Source organism: Limulus polyphemus, unplaced genomic scaffold (genome assembly GCF_000517525.1).
Source record: "Limulus polyphemus unplaced genomic scaffold, Limulus_polyphemus-2.1.2 Scaffold7, whole genome shotgun sequence".
NCBI classification, from domain to species: Eukaryota; Metazoa; Arthropoda; class Merostomata; order Xiphosura; family Limulidae; genus Limulus; species Limulus polyphemus.
This window is the reverse complement of record NW_013665617.1, coordinates 816,766-841,252: the sequence shown is the minus strand read 5'-3', so window position 1 is coordinate 841,252 and position 24,487 is coordinate 816,766. Positions and strand designations below refer to the sequence as shown.

At 33.6% G+C, this 24,487-nt stretch overlaps 1 long non-coding RNA gene across 1 annotated transcript in view; it reads left to right on the top strand.

Moving 5' to 3' along the window:
- LOC111084909 overlaps positions 1 to 22,064 on the top strand; it is a 25,896-nt gene extending 3,832 nt beyond the window's left edge. Inside the window, exon 3 of the long non-coding RNA XR_002609797.1 lies at positions 21,731 to 22,064. This is a non-coding gene — a long non-coding RNA (uncharacterized LOC111084909). The remainder of the gene's footprint in view (positions 1 to 21,730) is intronic.
- The last annotated feature ends 2,423 nt before the right edge of the window (positions 22,065 to 24,487 follow it).

Genomic DNA, 24,487 nt, shown 5'->3' with positions numbered 1-24,487 from the left:
CAATAATTAAACAACTGTTCAGTAGCTGGTACCAATAATTAAACAACTGTTCAGTAGCTGGTACCAATAATTAAACAACTGTTCAGTAGCTGGTACCAATAATTAAACAACTGTTCAGTAGCTGGTATCAATAATTAAACAACTGTTCAGTAGCTGGTACCAATAATTAAACAACTGTTCAGTAGCTGGTATCAATAATTAAACAACTGTTCAGTAGCTGGTACCAATAATTAAACAACTGTTCAGTAGCTGGTACCAATAATTAAACAACTGTTCAGTAGCTGGTACCAATAATTAAAAAAATGTTCAGTAGCTGGTACCAATAATTAAACAACTGTTCAGTAGCTGGTACCAATAATTAAACAACTGTTCAGTAGCTGGTACCAATAATTGAACAATTGAAAATGTTCATCAGACAAGAAAATTTTTTTTTATAACAACAAATAATTTTTACAAACTAGAATTTTACAACAAAACATTTTACAAGCTACAATACAAACTTTACGTGGCTGGTTAAAATACTGTAGTCAGAAGAAATATTCGCCTTTTTAATTTTCTAATTAATTTCTTAGTGATCACCTTATTGGTATATACGGTATATGCATTGAAACGGGTAAGAATTATAGGGGAAAAAATGTTTTCATAATGAAATAAGGATATCTTGAAGTTTGTCGGCAGTGAAGTCTTCCTTTTATTCCATACTTTTCAAGTTCATGTCCACATATGTTTCAAAAGACTTGGACTTACTTGTTCTCCTTCTAAGACAAAATAAATATGTAAATAAATGTCTTTTTGGTAGCGAATGAATTTTGTTTCTGATTCTCCTTTTTATTTTAAAATGTTATAAAGATCTGTTTATTTAAGCATTGCACTTAAACAAACAAAAATATCTTCAATGCACACTGTGCGCATGGCGGGTATCGAACCTTAATTGTAGCGTTATGAACCCTCAAGCTGGGCCACCTAGAGAGGTAGGGGGTCGTAATGATGAGCTTTAATCATTTTCAGAAAATTCAAGATTTTCTGATTGTGTCGTTAACGAAAATCTTTATTCGTACTAAATGTAAACACTAATTAATGTAAAAGTCTGCCAGAAGAACAAAAACATATTTGCTTCCCGTATTGCCATTATTATCAGATACAGTTCATGTATTATGTCAGATAATTCTGATTCTTAAGGGGGCGTACATAATCACTCAAATTTTCAGAAATAACATTAAACGTCAATTCTTGTCCACAGTAACGATAAACAAACTAATCTCAACCAATTTTGAAATCTTTCTTGACTTTAGAATAAATTGACTAATGTATATATATTTTCTTAATTGAAGATTTGTTTGTTATTAAGCGAAACGCGAAAGACTGGGAAGACGATTAATAGAGGTATGATATGAGAAAGATTTAAATTAAGGAAAGATAAAATTTTATAAGAACATGTTAAGAGCTGATTATTGGTAAAACAAGCGATTAAGATAGTAGAACTTATACACGTACAGTTTTAAATTTTAAGTAAAGTATTATCATCACTACTCTAAAACAAAACCTTCTTAAACCTTATTCTGAAACTCAGGTACATTTTTGATCTCTTAATTTCAAGAAAGATTGGTTTTGCTGGAACTTTGAAGGGTAATGATTTCGGGAAAATATTTAAAGATACCACATTTTGAAATGAAAAAGAAAGGGGCTTTCGAAATGAAATATTTTTGTTTTCTCTAATAAAAGCATGTATATTAATTGTTTAATCGTTTAGACTTAATAAATGTATTTACAAACAGTAAAAAGTTTTCACTCCGTATATTTTCTAGATGATGGATGAAGCTGTTTTCAGTGTGCTCAGAAAAACACGTTTATGTATTTTTTGTAATATTAACAAGTTCTATGATAAACAGAAGTATATGTACAAGAAATGTTATAAGAATAATTAAAAATTACTTTTGTATTACTTCACCGCCCCTTCCCAGTGGCACAGCGGTATGTCTGCGGACTTACAATGCTAGAATCCGGGTTTCGATACCCGTGGTGGGCAGAGCACAGATAGCCTGTTGTGTAGCTTTGTGCTTGATTAAAACAAACAAACAAACAATTACTTCACCACTGGTGGTACCTTTCACAAAACATTAATTTCGTGATGTCATAATATTGACTGTAAATGTAATCGTACTTTAAACAAATACTGCGATTAAAAATATATATATATATAAATTGGTACTTAAAAGATTATTTCAGCACACTAATTCGAATTAATTTTAATTAATTTTGAATAAAAATTAATTCTTTAGGTTGGAATATAAAATGTTCCTACTCAAAATTAATGCTACAGCATATATATTTGTATGTTCATTGTCTTGTTGTTTACAAGGCAACAGTGGGTCGCCTTGAGGCTTAATTCATTGGCTTCAATCTCAAGTGTCAGAGTGAAGCTGTAAAATAATCCAGACGCTCGAATGGTTAGTTACAGGACTTAAAACAACGAGAAGTGGCCAAATATAAAAAAAACTAAGATATTTTAATTTTAAAAGAACGAACAATTTATTTGTTTGTTTCAAACTGTATTTATATTTTGTATTTATTACAAAGTTACAAAGGCTTTCAGTCACTGGTCCTAATTTTGAACAATTGACAAGAGGGAAGACAACCGATCAGCAACACTCTAACACTCACCATCCACACTAATGATTTAACTGTCACTTTTATAACGCGCCAACAGCTTAGAGCGCGGAGAACATTTTGGGACATCGCACAGATTCAAACCCGGATCATCAGCATTAAAAGTTCAGAGCTCTACTAGAGGGTCAACTCAAACCTTACAATTGTTTCAAATATTCACGCAAAGCTACATGAAAGGTATCTGCGTTAGCCGTCCATAATTTTGAATTGACTGATAATCGGAAAGATATATTATGAACATCACTCACCGCCAACTCTTGGTCTACTTTCATGGAATAGTGGAATTTGACCATTATTTTTATATTCCATTTTATATAAAAAAAAAGCTTTATGATTATTGTTGTTTTCTTCGTGCAAAGCTCATAATGGGTTTATTGTTTCATCGGGGATAAGATTTTTGAAACGTTTGGAAAATTTAAACAACAACATACATATATATATATATACAAAACTATTTCCTTGAATATAAAATGCTAAATATACTGTAAAGTGGAAGAGAATGCTTGTGTTTAGATTAATCTAGAATACTAAAAAATTAAACGCATCCACGGCCCAAAGGTACAATCATAATATAATAACATAATATAATGTTTAGAGACAACAAGAGACCTATTGGTCCATCTCGGCTGTCCCATCCTCTAAACTAAACTAAAACTATTAAAAAAACTTAAAGCCAGCCCTTATTATTTATATAGTTATCAAGCTTTTTTCTTAAACTCACTTACATTTACTGCCTCCACATTAGCTGAAGGCAACCATTTACAGAGGCTAACCACCCTATTAGAAAAATAAAAGTGTCTTAGGATTTATTTTGATTTCAGTATTAAATAAATAAGTATAGCTTATAATTTCATCTTTGGATTGAATTCTTAAATTTGGAAGATAACATTTCTCTTCATTTTTTGAATATAGGAAAAAAATATTATAATTATGATTTTAACATACCTATAACTGGTCTAAAATGATCAGATAAGAGTAATGTCTAGCTCTAAATTCGTTGTTCATGTTTATTTTGCTTTTATTTGTATGGTTTTGCCGCTTGTCCATAACAATAAAACATGGTTTGCTTGATTTCTGGAGGTCTCTTGGTTAGCTAATAAGAATCATCCGTTTCTACTTAACATGAAGCAAAGAGGTTTCCATGTGCTAAGTGCTGTAACATGCATCGACTGGCAAGATTAGAACAAAAACAAATTGTGCCTTGAACGCTAAAGAAAGAACTTTGCCTTCTCTCCAAACTCGCCAAAGTAGCTATAGTGTTTTCTGTTTATTACCTGTGAAAGATGTGTATTTATCTCTCGAAATTAAATTAAGTTATAATGCAATAGGGGAAATGGATTTATTGATTTTACTTTTATATTTAACTGAAAGTATGCTTTACATATCATCTCTACCAAACTACATACAACCCGGTAGGTTATAGAGTCTTCATTATTCCCCTTTTTGAAGATCTCTGGTATTTACTTTTATCGTTACAGTATAAAAATAGAAATGTTTATTATTATATTTTGGGGTGCCTTATTTGAGTTACTTTGTTAGGCCTAAACCCAAAAATGATTTTATAAAGAAAATCAATGTTCATTGTGTAATATTTAGGAACTCCAATTTTTAGTTACTCTAGAAAGAAGAATATTATCATTTACATGTCTACGATACGCGGTGTGGATAATTCCGATGTACTGATTTCTGATATTAATTCAGTGCTTAATTGCTATGAAATGTTTTAGCTCCTAGAAGCTTCCCAATGTGTCCTAGCTTATCAATCATTCTGTACTTACCCTTGTATTTAAATAGAGTATTTCATTGTTTTCATCACATTTGTTTGTAATTAAGCACAAAGCTACACAATGAGCTATCTGTGATCTGGTATCGAAACCCGGATTCTAGCGTTGTAAGTCCGCAGACATACCGCTGTGCCACTGGGGGACTCATCACATTTTTATATCGCCGAATAATTTGTAAATGTTTATAAGTATCAGCTACTTCCTCCTAAAAGAAAAATGTACATTCCAGATAATCTCTACACATTGAGCCAAAGTTTCGCAATCTGGTGGTTACAGTTTCATTATTGTTTGGAGCTTCGTATATACTGCAGGATATTGCACAGAATGTTAACATACAACTAGATTGTTACTAAATATGTTTAAGATATTAATTATACAGATTTTTGGAAAAAAATATTAAGTAACATCTAATACAGCCCCTCCAGTGGCACAGCGGTATGTCTGCAGACTTACAACGCTAGAAACCGGGTTTCGATACCCGTGGTGGGCAGAGCACAGATAGCCCATTGTTTACCTTTGTGGATAACTACAAACAAACAAACATCTAATACATGATAATGTGATAGGCCTAAGTTTGATGTTTACACATATAAAAATGTTCTTATAATTTTTTTAGCTCTAATCAAATACATTTATTTTATATTTGAAAGTAAGAAAATTATTTAAGTAGCTTAAAAAGAGACAGGAGAGTTGATGAGAGTTTTAACCAATCAGTATTCACACATGTTTATGAAAGAGTTCTAGTTGGGGCTGTTTTCGGGGCTGTTACACGCCTTATTTCTTACATTTATTAATGATAGTGTTTTTCTTGTTAATTTGTTTAATTTCTTTGTATTATATCTATTCTTGGCTCCCTGTGGATGAGAGGTAAGTTCGAGTCTCTGCGGTGGACAGAGCGCATGTTATCCGTTGTTTAGCTTTACGCTAAAACAAATATCCACTGTTACCTTTGTTTTCTATTCTTTCCTAGTTCTTTGTCTTATAGCTGCCATTATCTTTGATTACTTTTTCTGTCTCTCTAATTCCTTGTTTTTCTCATTTTTCTTAAATGTATTGTCATCTCTGTTTTTAATACTTTTTTATTTTGTCGTCTTGTATATATAGTTACCTTTGTTTACTAGTATTTGCCCAATTCGTTTAATTTTATTTTAAATGTATTCTCATCTCTGTTTTTATACTTTTTTATTTTGTCGTCATATATATATAGTTACCTTTGTTTACTAGTATTTGCCCAATTATTTTAATTTTATTTTAAATGTATTGTCATCTCTGTTTTTATACTTTTTTATTTTGTCGTCATATATATATAGTTACCTTTGTTTACTAGTATTTGCCCAATTATTTTAATTTTATTTTAAATGTATTCTCATCTCTGTTTTTATAGTTTTTATTTTGGCGTCTTGTATATATTTTTGTTTACTAGTATTTGGCTAATTCTTTTGACTTTATTTTTGTATATCTGTTGTTTTTTTTGTTTAAGTTTTTCATAATTTCTTTGTTTTATTTTTGTGTTGCCCCCAGTCTCACAGCGGTATGTCTGCGGACTTACAACGCTAGAAACCGGGTTTCGATACCCGCGGTGGGCAGAGCACCGATAGCCCAATGTGTAGTATTGTGCTTAAGTACAAATAAACAAACACATTTTTGTGTTATATATATCCATCATCTACTGTTACGTTTGTTTACTCTTTCCTAGTATACCTGTTGTTGCTTTTCTGTATTGTACTGCTGCTTTTGTTTACTCTGTTTTAGGGCCTGGTGATTAGGGTATTTATGCAAATGACACATTACTACTAACTCTAAGTGTGTCAAGTCTACAAGAGTTAGTAAACGAAGTAAATGAAAAAGGAAAACACTATGGAGTGGAAATAAATACTAAAATGATCAAGTCAATGGTAGTAACTAAGAACCAAGGTGTACCTCAAATCAATCGAACTATAGAGAAAACATCAACTGAACAAATAAAAAATTATATATATTTAGGACACATGAGCACTGAAGATGGTAAGAAGAATGGAAATAGCCAGGAGTGCATTTAACAACATGTCAAAAGTACGAACATCAAGAAACATTAACATAACAACGTGGATGAGACTAGTCACCCTACTATATGGTGCTGAAACGTGTACAATACCTAAAGCAATTACTAAAAAGATTGAGGAATTTGAAATGTGGATCTATAGGAGAGTATTAAAAATACATTGGACAGAACATAAAACAAATGACGAAGTATTAGAAATGGTGAAAGAACACTATTATCAATTATCAATAAAAGAAAATGTGAGTACTTTGGACATGTAATTAGAAGAAATGGAATACAAAGACTGTAGCTAGAAGGAAAAATGAATGGGAAAAGAGGAAAAGACAAACCAATAAATATATGGATGGATCGCATCAGAGATTGGATTGGAGCATCATATAGTAATTTTGTTAGAATAGCGGAAACAAGAGAACAATGGCACTCCATGACAGTTAACCTGCTTCGAGCAAATGACACATGATGAATAAGGTACTTGACTCGCAATTTACCGGGCGCGGATTCGAATCACATCATCTAACATGGTATTCACTAGCTGCCTTCCGTTCTAGTTTATCACTTCTAAATTAAGGACGGCTAGAGCAGATAATCCTCGAGTATCTTTGCGCGAAATTCCACAAAGAAGTACTAATTTTTGAGTTTTATACTTTCAATTCCTTATGTTATGTGCGCTGTCATCTAGTTTATTATTTTTCCATTCCGTGTCAATTATCTGGTTCAATAAACCTGTAATTGAGATTACAAATTTAATGGAGGTGGATTACATCAATCCCAGCTCCTTTCAAAAACCAGGCTAAATTACGTGCATGAGGATTATACATAAAACATTCATTTCATAAGAACTCCAATGAAATGGAGGAAATCAATGTTAAAGTCTGAGCATGTAGGCGCAAGAAAGAATAAACTGAAAAGTAATTCGTTTAGAATTGATGTTCTATATTTTAAAGAAAGGTATACGGATGTGTAGTTTTTGGTGGGAAAAGACAATAGAATTGGTAGAGATAAATTTATTGAAATATTATTGACGACAGATGACAAAAACAAATAAACAAACAAATAAAAACAGGATTGTAATTTCATGAAACAAAATAAAGTGGCAAATATTATATAAAAACATTGCTGATAATATTGATAAGATATGAATAACCTATGTTTGTTTATAGGTAAGCGCAAAGCTACACAATGGGCTATCTGTGCTATGCCTACAACCTGTGTTGAGACCCTATGTTTGGCGTTGCAAGCCCATAGATTTACTTTTGAGGGGCCCAACAGAGAAAAACAAACATCTTGGAAAGATAATATATATATATATATTTAAAATAAAAAGTAAATGTCCTAGAAACTTGAATAAAACAATCTGTCTGTTGGGAAGGTATGAAGCCTTGTCACAACCAATACATGGATGGTGTGAAATTTGTCTTTTTACATTTCACGTTTCCTCAGTTATATTCGGAAATATCTAAATTATCTACTTGAAACTAACGTACAATTAAAAATGATTAAAAGAAACAGGATTTCAAAATTGTTATTTTGAATGTACATGGAACCATGTTGTTCAAGTGTTTTCTTCAAGGTTACAGTACGAAACACGACCAATAAGATTGATGGTGGACGAATAGCGCGACATCTAGTGTAAAACGGTAGAAAAGAACTCTGCAGAATAATTTCCTTTAATAAAGGTGCCAACTGGCTCGGCGGTAAGTCTGAAAGCTTATAACGCTAACAATCGGGTTTCGATACTCGGTGTGGGTAAAGCAGAGATAGCCAATTGTGTATCCCTAATTTAGCAGTGTAAGACTAGAGGGAAGGCATCTAGTCATCACCACCCACCGCCAACTCTTGGGCTACTCTTTTACCAACGAATAGTGGGATTGACCGTCACATTATAACGCCCCCCACGGCTGAAAGGGCGAGCATGTTTGGTGGGACGGAGATTCGAACCCACGACCCTCAGATTGCGAGTTGAGCGCCCTAACCACCTGACCATGCCGGGCCAACAAATAATAAAGAAAAAACAAATGGCAACATCGCTATTTTTCATTTACGATAATTCAGTTAGTTGTTTTTAGAATATAACTTCACAATTTAGTTCTATACTGAAACACGTTAGTTCAATATGTCAAGGATGGTATTGAATATTTCCAGAGACCAGCAAAACATTTGTATCTTTACTGCAACAGTACTTCTCGAAATACAGGATTTCCAAAATAATGCACAAGTCCTCTTGTCTTAGGCCTAACATTAGTTTAGCCTTTATTAAGTAAGGTCAATATTCGATAAAGAGATAAATTAACGCTATAACTTGTGTATGATTTGCTTTAATTTAGTTAGGGCTAAACTTTACCGTACTCAATACTATCAATAAATGAACATATGATGTTATTCTACGACCCAACGTTAGGCCTTCTTAAAAGAATTGATAAGCTTTTAGTATGTTGTTGTACAAAATGTCTACTAAAATATATTTACATCCTCCTGCTGTTTACATCCGTTGGAATGAAGTGTGAGCGAATGCGCATTTAGATATTATTAGTTATTATAATGGATAATGTCTACTAAATTGAAATGGATTTTTCTGACCCGTTGAGCAATTGAACTTTTGAAAAATGTGAGTTAACGTTAATATATACTGTGAAAGACAGCATCTTAGTTTGTTTGTAATTAAGCACAAAGCTACACAATGGGCTATCTGTGCTCTGCCCACCATGGGTATCGAAACCCGGATTCTAGTGTTTTAAGTCCGCAGACATACCGCTGTGCCACTAGGGGCGACACCATCTTAGAATATTTCTTTAATGGCTGGGAAGACGATTAATAGAGGTATGAGCGCAAAGCTACACGAGGGCTATCTGCGCTAGCCGGAAATTCCAAAAACAAACAAACAAACTTAATAATTAGACATAGAGATCATACGGACCAGGGGTAACCAATTGCTAGTATGTGGAAATATTCGATGAAAAAAATGTATAATAATAATTATTAATAAATGTATACTATTCTTCTGTATAAATACTCATGTTATCAAAATTCTAGGTTCTTTCAAACTTATTTTCACAAACCTATGTATAACCATTTAATTCTTTGTACTCCATATATATAAGTCACATACTGTAGTACCAAGCCAAATCCATCCCATGCCTAGAACTATGGTTTCAATGGCTCAAGCCGATCAGAACTATGACATCTGTACTGTAGTGTAGGCCTACACATTTTTAACGGTCGGTAAGCTTCTTACAAAACGTAAAATGAGAAAGGTTAAAACCACTATTATAGGCTACTAAGCACGACAAAGAAAGTTGGGTGATCTGTAGGTTTTTTACTTGAAGAATCTGTTTGAGCAAATTTTGTAAGTGGTTGTCAATTAAACAAGGTTATTGTCTTTGCAGAAGTTTGTGACAGTGGAACTTGTGATGTAAGACAGTAGAATGTAGTTTTGTCCCCATTTTGTTTTGTTTGTAGTTAAGTACAAAGCTACACAAAGGGCTATCTATGCTCTGCCCACCACGGATATCGAAACCCAGTTTCTAGCGTTGTAAGTCCGCAGACATAGCGCTGTGCCGCTGGGGGGGGGGGGGATTTGTCCCAAAACACAGCTATTTACTTTAAAAACGATTATTTTTTTTTATTTTGATCGATAAATGAGAAGATTTAGATATTTTACTGAGGGTTTAATCTCACCTTTTAAGAATAATGCTTCAAGTCCAGTGCTACTTTTGAAACGACTTCCTCCATTATTGATCATGTTCATTCTGATGTCCATAATTACGTTCTACTGTCCGACACCGCATTTTCTACTGTCACAGCTTCTGTAAAGGACTGTAAGGACTTAACAAACTTTCCACGAGCCTTCCGATGTACGTGAACGTTGATTTTTGATACCATGTTTGAATACACCAGAGACACTAAAATCCAATGAAGCCTTATCGAAGGGCTTGATAGGCATAAAGTCAAACGAAATCGCTGTGATTCTTGTTTTCTCGGCCACCTATCGTATGAAAGCAGCTGTTTATCTCGGTTTGTAGGGAGAAGCTTATGAGTCTTAGTTAACATTAAATGCTCGTTTACTATTTTGTTAATAATAGCATGAAATATGTCCAAATTCTTTGCACTGACTCTTTGGTCCGAACAGTTTAATTATTTAACAAAACTCTTACTTTACTAATGAGGGTGTTGTTCTGGGTTAACTTAGTGTTTGGTTTCGAAGTCCATTAGTGTTATGTTGAAGTTTTATTGCAACTATGGGAAACACCGAAGTTCTTCAAATAGCTTTGTTTTTTCTCTACATAGTTTAATAACCTCATTATACGAATATCCTTCCTAGGAAGAGGCTGTGACAACACAACCCTTCAACCATAAGTCTCTGATAGCACAGATAGCATTGCGTATTCCGATGTTCAAGAATTCCTTGCTAAATATACTTGCTAAACATTTGCTCATAGGCCGTGAATGGCCTGGCGGTTAAGACACTCGACTCCCAATTTGCGGGTTGGAACTCCGTCACCGAACATGCTCGCCCTTAAAGCTGTGGGGGCGTTATAATGATGACAGTCAATTCGTTGGTAAAAGAGCAGCAGTACGGGGTGTTGACCATTTGCCTTCCTTCTGTTTATCGCCTCAAAATTAGGGACGAGTAGCAAAATTCAAATAGCACAACGCAAATTTCAATAAACAAGCATGCTGTACATGGCGCTATGGTTCTCATCTGCAGAAACGGGCCACAGCATTAGAATATGCAACACTGTCTTATAACGTATGGTCAGTTCTTTGCCTTCTCATCAGAATTACAGATATCATGAAAATTATCTTTTCGTTTTCTGATTAATAAACAACCATTCATATTTAACCCATCTAACAAAGTTGTTCCAAAACTGTTAAGTATAGTTCTTTATGATATAGAATATGGGATTCTTGATGAAACTGTGGTTCAGGATGGTTTTTGAGAAGAAGCTTGGAATCAAGAAAAACAAGTTAAGAGCTAGAGATAGTATTTTAGAAGTTATACGAGTTATCCACTGAAGAGATAGCTACTTATTTATATTGTTATTGATCTCCAAATAATTGTTATCCAATATAAGGCTGGGTATAACATAACGATTATCATGTCGGGCTGCGTATCACAAACTCCAGAGTTTGAACCAAGATATGTCGTTGAACATTCTCCACAGTTTTAGCTGTGATTGTATTATAAAAGTGATAGTCAATCCCATTGTTTGGATCTATAAAGTAGCCAGTAGCCCCGTAAGCAGTGTGTACTGTTGACTGATTTCTCCTTTTGTGGTCAGCAATTATAAATTACGATGGCTATGCCCGAAACTTGGGATCTTTGATCTATCCGTTTAACTCGTGTGTCCTATGAAGTCTCGTTCAAGTTGAATAACACCTCATACCAGTCTAATAGAGAGAAGGCGCTATACATTAGATTAAACTAATTATCTAAATAATGGTAGCATTCTCAGAAATACTTTAGGGTCATGTTATTGAAATTGTATTAATCCATCACTTAGTCTTGATATTTATTTTTCTACACCAGAGTTAATACTTTCGAGTGAGAGTTATGAGGTTATATAACTACACCTCGTATTTAGGCAGAAAACCCGCTTGCTTAAACGTTATCACTCATGTGACTTAGTGTCAAGGATTTTACCTACTATTCTTATAGTGCGTCCCTAGCTTAAACTGCAAGAATATTTTGTAGTGTCACATAGATTCGAAACCAACTCGCCAGCTCCAAAATCCAGCTCGTGTTCACAAAGAAGGAGTAACATTAAATTGCATCCAATATATTTTTGTAATAAATAAACTCCGAGTTTATCGATTTAGTGTTCATTATCTTAGTACATATATTTTGGAAAAAATTTCAAATACTTATTAATGAAAAATTGTCTTTTTCGTATAATATATTTTTCATTAACAAATTTTTATTTCACTTCATTGCTCTTTTATCCTTATTAGCTGAACAACTTGTTTGATTATTTTAAAAAAATTATTATTTTTATTTTCTTCCTTATTGTGTTAGTCACTTATAACGTTTTCTTTTTTTGGTTTAATTTTGCACAAAGCTACTCGGGGGATATCTACGCTAGCCATCTCTAATTTCGAAGTGATATACTAAAGGAAAGGCAGCTAATCAAAATTACCCATCGTCAACTGTTGGGCTAATATTTGTCCAACGAAAAGTGAGATTGACCATCATATTATAACATATACACGGCTTAAAGGGCGAGCATGTTCAGTAACGGGATTCAATCTCGTGACTTGCAGGTTGCAACAAGTCGAACGCCTTACCCACCAAATCTCAGTTATAAAGTATCTGACAAATACACACTTTTGCGAGATTAGCCAAGTTACAAAAAGGATCAGAGATATATGCATAAATGGAATTGTTGTTGTTGTTGTTTGTTATTAAGTACAAAGCTATACAAAGGGCTATCTGTGCTCTGCCAACTACGGGTTTCGAAACCCGGTTTTTAGCAGTATAAGTCCGCAGACATACCACTGTGCCACCATTGTGTAGCTTTGTGCTTAACAAATAAACAAACCCAAACAGACAATCTTTGATTTAAACCAACCCCGAAAGATAATTTTTATCTAAGCTTGGATGTGTATATTTTTTGTTGTTCAGGAAACGCATAATAATAATAATAACCCATTAATTTTTATCAGCCCTCCGGAGGCTCATCGGTAACTCTGAAGTCTTATAACTCTAAAAATCTGGTTTCAATACCCGCTGTGAACAGAGCACAGATAGCCCATTGTGTAGCTTTGCACTTAGCAACTAACTAACAAAACCTTATATCTGCTGTCTAAATAGTAACACATCTATCTTAATACTCTACTAGACGCGAACCTTACTTACCATGCATTTTCTTCATAGTAGCTAAGAGTTCGTCTTTGCTTTAATGTGTATTTTACTCGAGTAATGAAGCACATTATGCTAATATAATAATAAGGAGGCGAACAACGATTTATTATCATAAGGAAAAATTTTATTGATGGTGGAACATGCTACAGAACAGTAGTCTAATTTCTTCAGGTATGATAATTTTATTCGAAACTTGTGACAAACATAAAACCCAATGAAAAACTTTTATTTTACATTCTTCGTAAAAGACTGATTAGTCCTTATCACCGGTGTTCGATAGCAAATAACTTGTTTCGTATTGAGTTATTTGCACAGTTACACCCAGGCCTTGTTCAATGTTACAATAAACTTCAAACGTTCACGTACAAAGTATGATTCGCACAGTTTTCTTTAGTTTGTCCTTCTGTCACTAATATTTCTGAGAACTGTTTGTGCACTTATGGTTTACACTTTTATTCAAGGTCTATGCAACTTGTTAGCTGTACGTTTTTAGGTAGGATGGTTTCTCCGGATGACCATTTTGCGAGCTTTGGCAATGGTGGCGACAGTTATGCGTATATACTAGATTGCTATTTGGTTTATTATAGATAGTCGTTTTTGAAACTGGTGTTTTAAGAGCTTTGCATCTCTTTGCTATTTTCCTCTTTCGCAAAATGAACATCTTTCTTCGGAAAGAGCTTTGTTATACTTTCAGTCATATTACACCATTGCATTGTCGAATAGTCACCACTTCTCCGAGAACCAAATATATTCGCAATGAACATGTCACACGTGGAGCCAAGTGCCAAGACTCGCATGTGTGGAGGCACATCACTGTATTAGAGTTCGCAAATAATTTTTCTTTAAAGTGCAATTAACCCTCCATATTCTAACACAGACAGTGACATCGAAAAAAGTTAAGAGACCGATGAAAATTTCTACATATAAATGTCACATGAATTCACTTAATATTTTATTATCTTTTTTTGCTCAAAATGTAATATTTCGTGTAATCTAGTATAACCAAAGCTGTAATTATTACAATCTTACTATTCATGTCAATAGTTGTTTTATAATTTATTTAGTGTATATAATTTTTTCATTCCTTTTGTTTGAAGAAGAAATTATTTTAATTATTTGCTTATTCAACTCTTACACTGATTTTTTAAATCTCTACAAAAGCAAGTCAAAGTAATTCAACCTTTTTCTCCCTCATTAAACCGATGAAAACTGTATCAGTATTACAAATATCAGGCAAGTATACACGTGCGGTTTTGTTCGTTACTTACGTCTCTCATTAAAAGCGAATGTACTCAACCGACGGTTCAGTGCAGCTAATCATTACATGTTTTTATCTTTTTGGTGTACCGTGGATTAAATTAAATATTTCTAGTCAGTTTGATGTCTTCATTATTCTATATGCTATTTTATGTTTTTCCATTTTCGATGTATAAAGTTAACGTATTTTTGGGCACAACTCCTTAATAATTAGTTAATACGTTTAAAGCATTAATTTTTATGAAATTTGAAAATGCAGTTACTGGATATAAGTATGTCTGTTTTATAAACCTTCCCGTTATTGATATTGAAGGACAAAATTCAATAGATTTAATCTGGTTGACAAATAACTATCTTGTACGTATATTTTTATAAGAGCTTAAAAAACGACTCAACAACACTTCTGAAATGTAACCTGTTTTCTTCTTTAGCAGTAAAGTTTAGTTATGTTTTTAAGTTATTAGTATACCATCAAATCGTAATCTCTGAATGTGATTAGACGAATAATAGCGTTACGTTGGATGATTTATTTTGCAAAAATGAATCCCTGTGGAGATGAGCGGCCCTAAACAGTTTCCTCCTCTACCATCTTGCTTTCGCTCACATGATTCCACTCCCTTCCTTTACCTGTGCAGGAGCCTCCGGCCAAGGTATACTGTGGAATGCTGTTCTGATGGCATTGTTCCCGTCTTACCGGTCTACAACCATCACTCGCGCTCCGTGAAAAAGCCTGATAAAATCTTAAAAGTCATCGAGCTCGTCACTGCGTGCGGGCGCAATCACGTGCAAACAAAGCGAAAAAAAGAGAGCTGACCTTCGACCCCCCCTCTCCCCCACTCTTCAGTTACTAACAGCTCGGCGCCATGATGGTTTCTCATTAAAAAAAGTTTCAAGCAGCGTTTATTAATACTAGCAATTCTTGGATAAAAAACGTATTCCCTCATCACTAAGCTGTATCAATGAATAGGAAATATATACTATTAGACAAATCGAGTTCAAAGGTGAATGTTTGTAAGTTGAACATTTAAAGAAAATGGGCAGATTAATACTTTTATTACATAAAGCACAGACACGAAGTTACAAATTTCTAAATAGTTCAACTGGAATTACTGAAGTTAACTTGCTGATTTAAAATAAAATTCTGCTTTAATAGTACATAGTTTGTTAATGATACATTCCTATATAATTGATAAAATAATAATTATATTTTACAATAAGATAAAATAATAGGTAATTAAATCCTGTAAAACAGGTGTTGTTGCTTTTTATTTTGTTTTTCCAGGACAAGAATGTTTCATCAGCTCGATTCCCTTTCTAAGAAATCACAGTACACATTATTCGTAAAGTCAAACTAGTTTATGAACGTGAGGAAACAAAAATTAAATTACAAACTACACTGAGCATGAAACAGCAACTTTAACAGCATGACTGTAATGAACATGTAGTTGAAACGGGCATCTTCTGGGCTAGGCCTATTTAATATGTAACTTTTAATGTGCGAGTTCCTGAATTTGGCAGGATTTTTTTTCCTTAATGAAATATAAAGAATACGTTTTATAACTACGATAAGAAATGTAGTAAAAAGACAATTCATGTATAATTGAATTTTTTAGAGGAAATCCATGTAGTAGAAACATTAAAATGTATATGGCAGCAAATTATACGATTATCATGCTTCTAGGCGGTTGTTTTGTATTTGTTAATATTTACAGCTTTCATCACAAAAAGGTACTCGAAAATGATGATTTTTATCAACCAGGAACGGTAAGTTTTCATCAACTAGTTTATGTTTTATCAGAAATGACAGTTCTTATTATATTACATAGGTGAGATTAGATAAGAACCTGAGTTGGCAGAAAATTAACATATTTTTGTAATAAGAATTACGAGATGGACTTATAAATCATTTATAATCAATCTTTTCAAATAAGCAAGCGCAAAGCAGGTATATGTACAATTTATGATCACGTGCTTAAGATATAAAAGGAAGAAATATTTGAAACATCCTATCATACGATTTTCAATCTCCCAAAACGAAAGCAACTACGTGTATGTAGAATTTACCCTACTTCTTTAAAATGCAGTAGACGATATACATTTACGTCAACACAGACAGACAATTGTCAAAACAAGATTATTTCAATCAAAGAATTTTATATTTTTGGAGAATGAAAACATTGAATAACTTTTATCAAATAATAAAAGGAAAAAAACACACACCTTAAAACATCACTCAGCGAACTGACCCTCACTTGTCTATGTCGAATCGGTTCAGTATCACATCAGTACTTAAGACTTACTAGAATTCTAAATGCATGACCAACTTTTTCTGCCATAGTTACACAACTGATAGTCTAATGTGGAGCAGTCATACTACTTAACGAAGTTACTTACTTCAAATGTACATATTGTATCTGGATAATAAACAGAATTCACATGTTTTCTCTGCACATTTCTTCAAAAAAAAAAGGTTCATGACGTTAAAACGAAGACAATCAACCAAGGTTCTTTCATATTTTTTCAAATAATATAGATGCTGTTTAAATTATATGCTACTGTCAAGTGGGCCTATAAGATTTTTCAGTGAAAGAATGTCTAGCTTTAGTCTATTTATCACATGGTGATAGTTGTTGTTTGTATATGAAAAATCTGGAAGTGGCTGTACGAATTCGAGAACCAGGCAAAGGTAAAGTTTCAATTACGGACCAAATATTTCATAATCGTATTATCGTGACATTATATTTCTTTTAAATAGTCATTGAACAGTCACTAAAAACTCTTAAGTAGAACGTAGTTATCGCGAAAAAAAATATTTTCTTTCTTCCATGTTTTTTTATTACTCCAGAAATTTGCTGCTTTTTGTATCACGTTCAGACTTAAGTATAGTTTTATGTGTGATGATGGATTTAGTCAGTCGTATGTATATAAGAATCTTGATTCATAAGTAATTACCTGTACCTGAAGGAAAAAATAATTTTTAATGAACAAGCAAAAACTAGTAAAGTATTATTTGATACATTAAAAGATAATGGAAATTGAAAAACGTAAATATATTCCATAAACCTACAACTAGTAAAACAGTAAAGGCGTAAACGAGTTATGGTAATAAACTGTATATTAAATCACTTTACTTCTGGCCATCTCTGTGGCTTTTGATTACACGGAATAAAAGCCTTAACGCTTCTGACGTTATCCAGTTGTGGTATGACGATTTTCAAGTGCAGGTGGTCCTTAAAATTGACCTTTTAGAAAGGTTGACGAGACATTCAGACATGAAGTTTTATTTCATGATTATAAAAGGATGGCAATTTTAGCATTTCTAAAAAATGGGTATCTGTAATATTGGACGTATTGGCAAAGCAAGTAAATGCATAATTTCAGCATGGAAGATATAGACTGTTCCATGCGCAATCTACCCACTACAGCTATAGTTCCTACTATGGAACAACAAGCACCATAATTCAAATGGATCTAGGTATACAAAACTGATTAAAGAATCTTGTTCAGAAGGCACATAATTGAACGGAAGACCATTTGGACCAAGCACAGATGTACTTAAGTGTCTATGAGAGTCGGATTAATTTCGCTCTGTCAATGACACTTAAAAAAATACTGTAAAACATGCTACGAAAGTATTTTCCAGTATATATGTGTGTGTTGTAGGTTACATCTAAAACAATAAATAAACTTCCTTTTCGAATGAAAGCACAAAGGAAAATTAATGGTATACCATTTCCAGACATTTCCAATTGACTTCATTACTTTGGGGTTGCTGAAAATGAGCCTTTGGAACTCGTCTGCTGCTTACAGTTGTTAGACTTGGAAAGCAAGTAAAGCTGAGGGGGACAAATTTATAGTTCGTGAAAGTTTTCTGCCATCCCATAGGGAATTATCGGTAGTGGAAGAAGGCGCCTTAAGTACAAGACACTCATATTTATATCATTACAAAAAAACTTTCTTTACTGTTATAACATAATCCATTCATTTTATTTGTACTTAAGTTGACTTTCAATACCGCACAGTTCTAATAGTAAATTAGAAGCAATGGTTAGGATGATTTTAAAGGTTCATTTGTATGAATGCTTGTTTCAGAATAGCAGTGTCACAGCTCACCTAATCGTCACTAATTATAGCAATGTCACAGCTCACCTAACCATCACAGAACTGTCGCTAGTGATAGCAGTGTCACAGCTCACCTGAATATCACAGAATTGTCGCTAGTGATAGCAGTGTCACAGACCACCTAACTATCACAGAACTGTCACTAGTTAATGCAGTGTCACAGCTCACCTAACTATCACAGAACTGTCGCTAGTTAATGCAGTTTCACAGATCACCTAACCATCACAAAATTGTCGCTAGTGATAGCAGTGTCACAGCTCACCTAACTATCACAGAATTGTCGCCAGTGATAGCAGTGTCACAGCTCACCTAACCATCACAGAACTGTCGCTAGTTAATGCAGTGTCACAGCTCACCTAACTATCACAGAATTGTCGCTAGTGATAGCAGTGTCACAGCTCACCTAACTATCACAGAATTGTCGCCAGTGATAGCAGTGTCACAGACCACCTAACCATCACAGAACTGTCGCTAGTTAATGCAGTTTCACAGATCACCTAACCATCACAGAATTGTCGCTAGTGATAGCGGTGTCACAGCTCACCTAACTATCACAGAATTGTCGCCAGTGATAGCAGTGTCACAGCTCACCTAACCATCACAGAACTGTCGCTACTTAATGCAGTGTCACAGCTCACCTAACTATCACAGAACTGTCGCTAGTGATAGCGGTGTCATATTTTGTTGAAAGATCTTAGTGATGTTTGATGATTTTTTCAGATTCCTAAGAAACATAATATTTTATACGACAAACCACGTATGTTTTTGCAGAAATAAAACATTCAAAGTTGTAAATGTTTGTTTGTTTCTGAATTTCGCGCAAAGCTACACGAGAGCTATTTGCGCTAGCCGTCCCTAATTTACGAGTGTAAGACTAGAGGGAAGGCAGCTAGTCATCACCACCCACCGCCAACTCTTGGGCTACTCTTTGACCACGAATAATGGAACTGACCGTCATATTATAATGCCTCCATGGCTGAAAAGGTGGACATGTTTGGTGTGACGGGGATTCGATCCCGCGACCCTCAGATTGCGAGTCGAGCGCCCTAACCACCTGGCCATAGTTGTAAATGGCAAACATTTTTTTAACTTTAGGGGCCACATCCTTCAGATAGAAATACAGACAGACAGACACGCACACGTATATATATATATATATTCTGGGTGATTGAGAAGTCCATTGATAAACGAATAATTCAAAGTTGAAGAGGTACGGAAAAATGATTCCGTTCTTTGAAATGAGATGTTGTGGAACTACATTTTGGCAACACTGTTGAGGTTATTCGAGGTCACGTCCTTCGAAAACTTAATTTAAATGCGTCATACAAGCAAAACGTCAATGATAGGAAATGGCTATTCGTACTTTTGGGAATAAATTATCAAGTGAGTATAAAGTTCTGAAAATAAAAGTCGGTTTGCGATATGAAAAACAATCTTGATGACTTTATATTATTTTAGGAGAAAATGGCAAGGTAGATTTTTTTTTCGCATACAACTATACACCTTATATTAGAGTACTTGCTATTCCAATATCTGTGGTCGAAACATAGAAATGTTTCTTAAACGCAACCTCTATAGTACAGTATTAAGGATAGCAGGACGTTCTTCAAACCATTGTTTTTCATTAGATCTCACAAAATAAATTGACCATAGCAGGTGCGAATTTTGATTTCTTAATAAATCAATCAATTTTATCATAAATTCATTACTTATATCCCCTTCAAAAAATTTACTAAATGTCCGCATATTTAGGATCTGTCAGATCTACTATTTGAAACATTCAACTTATAGATCTTAGGTAAACCTATGAAAGCATACGTATTATAACTTGAGAACCATTATGTTTGATTTCTTTCTGAACACTACTTATTACTGTTTTACCTTCTTTGTCTGGGTTACGACTAAATCAACTAATTTTCCAAGTTTAGTGAAGACAAATATTCGTTTAGAGATATATTATAAGATATCTATTCAGAATCGTTGTTTCGAAAAGAAGACAATGCTAGACTACTGATATAAGTTCTCATCATATTAAAATACACATCATTGTAGTGAGATATAGAACAGTCCTCTGAATGAATAAACGGAGTTTCAAAAATGAGAAACAAGTATCCAATTTAAGTGTTTTAGGAGCAAATAAAAAGGTAATTCACGTGCTAATGTTCTTATCCTAAAAATAATTAAGTTTTTAAGAACATTAATTAGTTTGTTTGTTTGGAATTAAGCACAAAACTATACAATGGTCTATCTGTATGGAAACCCGGTTTCTAGCGTTGTAAATCCACAGACATACCGCTGTGCCACTGGGGCCCCATTAATTAGTAATGGTACCATCAGGTTTCCTCATAAACGAGGCACTGTGCTGCGTAGAATTAAACCGATTTAATTTACAAAGTTAATTAAAGTTAATTATTTTTCTAGTGATTGATTCGTATTTCGTTTTCGAAGAAACTTTGAAGTTGAAACCAAAGAATATTACGAACATAATGTTAAAAACCTGCCCGAGTAGATCATGAAAATATAATACCAACATATAATTGAACAATAGAAGTATAACTGTGCACTAGAAATTTTCAAAGTTTTAAGGATTTTATAGAAAAAAAAGAAAATTCACGAGTTTATCTCGCAATAGAGTTAAAGCTATCTTGAAATAGTTTATCTTTATTGGACAAATATGCAAAAAAAACTAAGTCAGAAAACCACATTAAATCTTTGCTTACGATTAGAAAATAAAAACTCGATAATGCAGTACAGTTACGAACATACACGACTTTTTTGAGGAATTTATCCATTAGATGAAGCAACGATAAATATTACATTGTTTCGTCTAAAGTATAAAGTCTTCAAAAACTTTTGCTTAATCAATTAGATAAAAGCGCTTTCTGTGTAACAGCTGGATGATTGTAGATTCATATTATTAAACTAATATGCAAACTGTCGTTGTCAGCCATTTCTAAAAATAGTTTTCTTTTTTAAGCCATTTGTTTGTTTATGTTTCAGAATTTCGTGCAAACTATACAAGAACTGTCTGCCTGAAGACTTCCTTAATTTTGAACTGATAAATTAGTGAGAAGAAAGCTAGACAACAGCACCCAGAGCCAAATATGGATTACTCTTGTGGGATTGGCCTATTACATTTTTTAGTGCATCCATGACCTCAAGTGCGGAAGTATTTTTGTAGTGTCGGTCGGCGAACTGTGAATGTTGAGATTTACGTTAACCACGAGGCTACGCCTCACTCTTCTCAAATAGGAATAAAACAGAAAATTAATTTTGTCAAATTGTACTTTAAGATATGTATTAACTAGTATGAAAGATATTTTTATATCAATAAGTGGGTTTCATATATCTAAGATATGAAATATGAGAGAAATCAACATCTCAGATAAAGGTATCAGTATCATAGAAATATTTCACAATGAGGTTATGAGTTTAATATACACGGTAGAAACATTTCACGCGATGGCTGTAAGTTAAACTAAACAGTGAAAATGTTTTGTTATAAAAAAGATATTTCTTGCTTATATTGACTTAGTTTTCAATAAAGTTATTTGATAGATTGGGATAAACTGGGAAAAAACTAGAATCATCGACACAGACAAATTTTGGAAGACAAGAAAAATTAACGAATCATTTTATATTAACACAATTAATCCTTTACTAAACAGAAATTCCGGATTAGATGTGAGTCCTCAGTGGCTACCATTGCTTGAATCTCCAATCAGAAACAGGGATAAAACAACCAATCATAACACGTCCTGATGGACCATCAGTTCAATATCGGCCGTTTAGTTTACTTTGCTCTTCACTTTTTATTGTTTACCGTTACTCTCACGTTTACCTTTTTAAATTTACATACCTTGTCTGCATTAAGTTCCTGTTTTCTCAAGTTAAGGCCATATTTCTAGGCCACGCGCGAGGTGAAGGAGGATTGTTTAATCTTCGCGCACCCTAGATTAGTAATCATTTCTTCGGAAATAATTATTTTTAAATCTAAATAAGTGCCAGAAACGAACGAACACACACTGCCCTGAAAATGAAAGGCAGAAGACTTTCGAAACGTCGTCCTCTACACTTGTATCTCTACAACCGGCAGTTGCTGTCCATTCTACAAAGTTCCATCCAATAAAGTTGTTAAATCTTATTAATAACGGCGTACTTGCTTTTTTGTTTAATGATAAACAAATTCTTTGTCTATGCATAGTTTCCAGATAATCTAATATGAGGTGTTTCACCTTCTAGTACTATAAAAAGGAGTAAAATAACAACGAAACTTTACAGAAAAAACAATTTTCACAATTCACAAAGATATTATTGAGATTATATAAATTGAATGTGTAAGAGGATATGACAATAATATAATTTTCAGCAGGTTAGCGTTCGAGAGTTCCGATTCATTTAGTTTAATTTGATAACATGAAATTAAGTGATTTAAGAAAACAACCTAAATATGCTACATGGCTCAATAATGACAGTACTTTTCATTATTATTATTATTAGTGTTTGTGTGTGATCACCATAACTTCGAGAGGAAAGAACCTAGAAACCTAAAATTTTGCACCCATACGAAACAGACACTGAGGGTGTGCATCTTGGTATTATTAGTTATCTGCGGGCGTATGCGCATGCGCTTGCTCGTCTTTTTAATGAGGCAAGCTAGCGATAAATCATATAGAAAAAAAATGTGACCGCCATAGCTCCAAGAGCAAAGAACCTAGAAACCTAAAATTTTGCACACATACTAAGTGGACCCTGAGAGTGTGCACCTGGATATTATTACTTATCTTATCTACGTGCCTGCGCGCATGCGCATCTTTTTAATGAGACAAGCTAGAGAAAATCCACATAGAAAAGAAGTGGTTCCTTATATAAGAACTTGTAGCATATAGAAAAGCCAGTGAGTTTTAGGAACAATGCATTCAAACAATGGCTTTTATGTCATGTTACTTAGCAACCAATATTGTTGTTAGTATATATATATATACTGAAAGTATAATTTGAAATGTGTAAACTACAAAATTGAAATATATATATATACATATATATATATTTTGATTTCTTAATTTAGAGACTCGGAAGAATACACACAATGACATAGTCATCTATAATATATCAACCTAATAGCCCGAATACAAATAACAGACTGACACGCACGTAAGTGCGTGCGCGCATGCTCGTGCGTGTCTGTGTGACCGCCATAAAGAGGAAAGAACCTAGAAACCTGTAATTTTGCACTCATACTATGTGGGCTCTGAGGATGTGAACCTGGGTATTACTTATCCTATCCGATTGGTTTTATGTAATTTTGCTTAGCAACAACAGTATAGGTTATACTTTTATGCTAAAATTTGATTCAGAATACACACACTATCAACCTAATACCCCAGCGAAGCCGGATACTTTCGCTAGTTATTTTATAAATATTGCATTCGTTCAAGGTACCTTAGTGGTAAGATTGAAGGCTTATAACGCTAAAATTCGGGGTTTGATATATGCAATGAACAAAGAAGTGAGTTTTTATGTTGCACAAAAAGGTTTTTTTTGAGGTACTGACTTGTGGGAGACGAAATACATATCTGAAATGTTATTTTTTACACATTTTTAATTTGTAGTCCAAAATGATCAAGTTAAGAGGAATGTGCAAAACGTAATCTATAGCTTACATGATATTTAGCACAAATGCTAGGCCTACTGCTTTCTAATGCTCCGCCAGCTTTCGAATTTACAAAACATAGATTTTGTATATATTGTTTGACT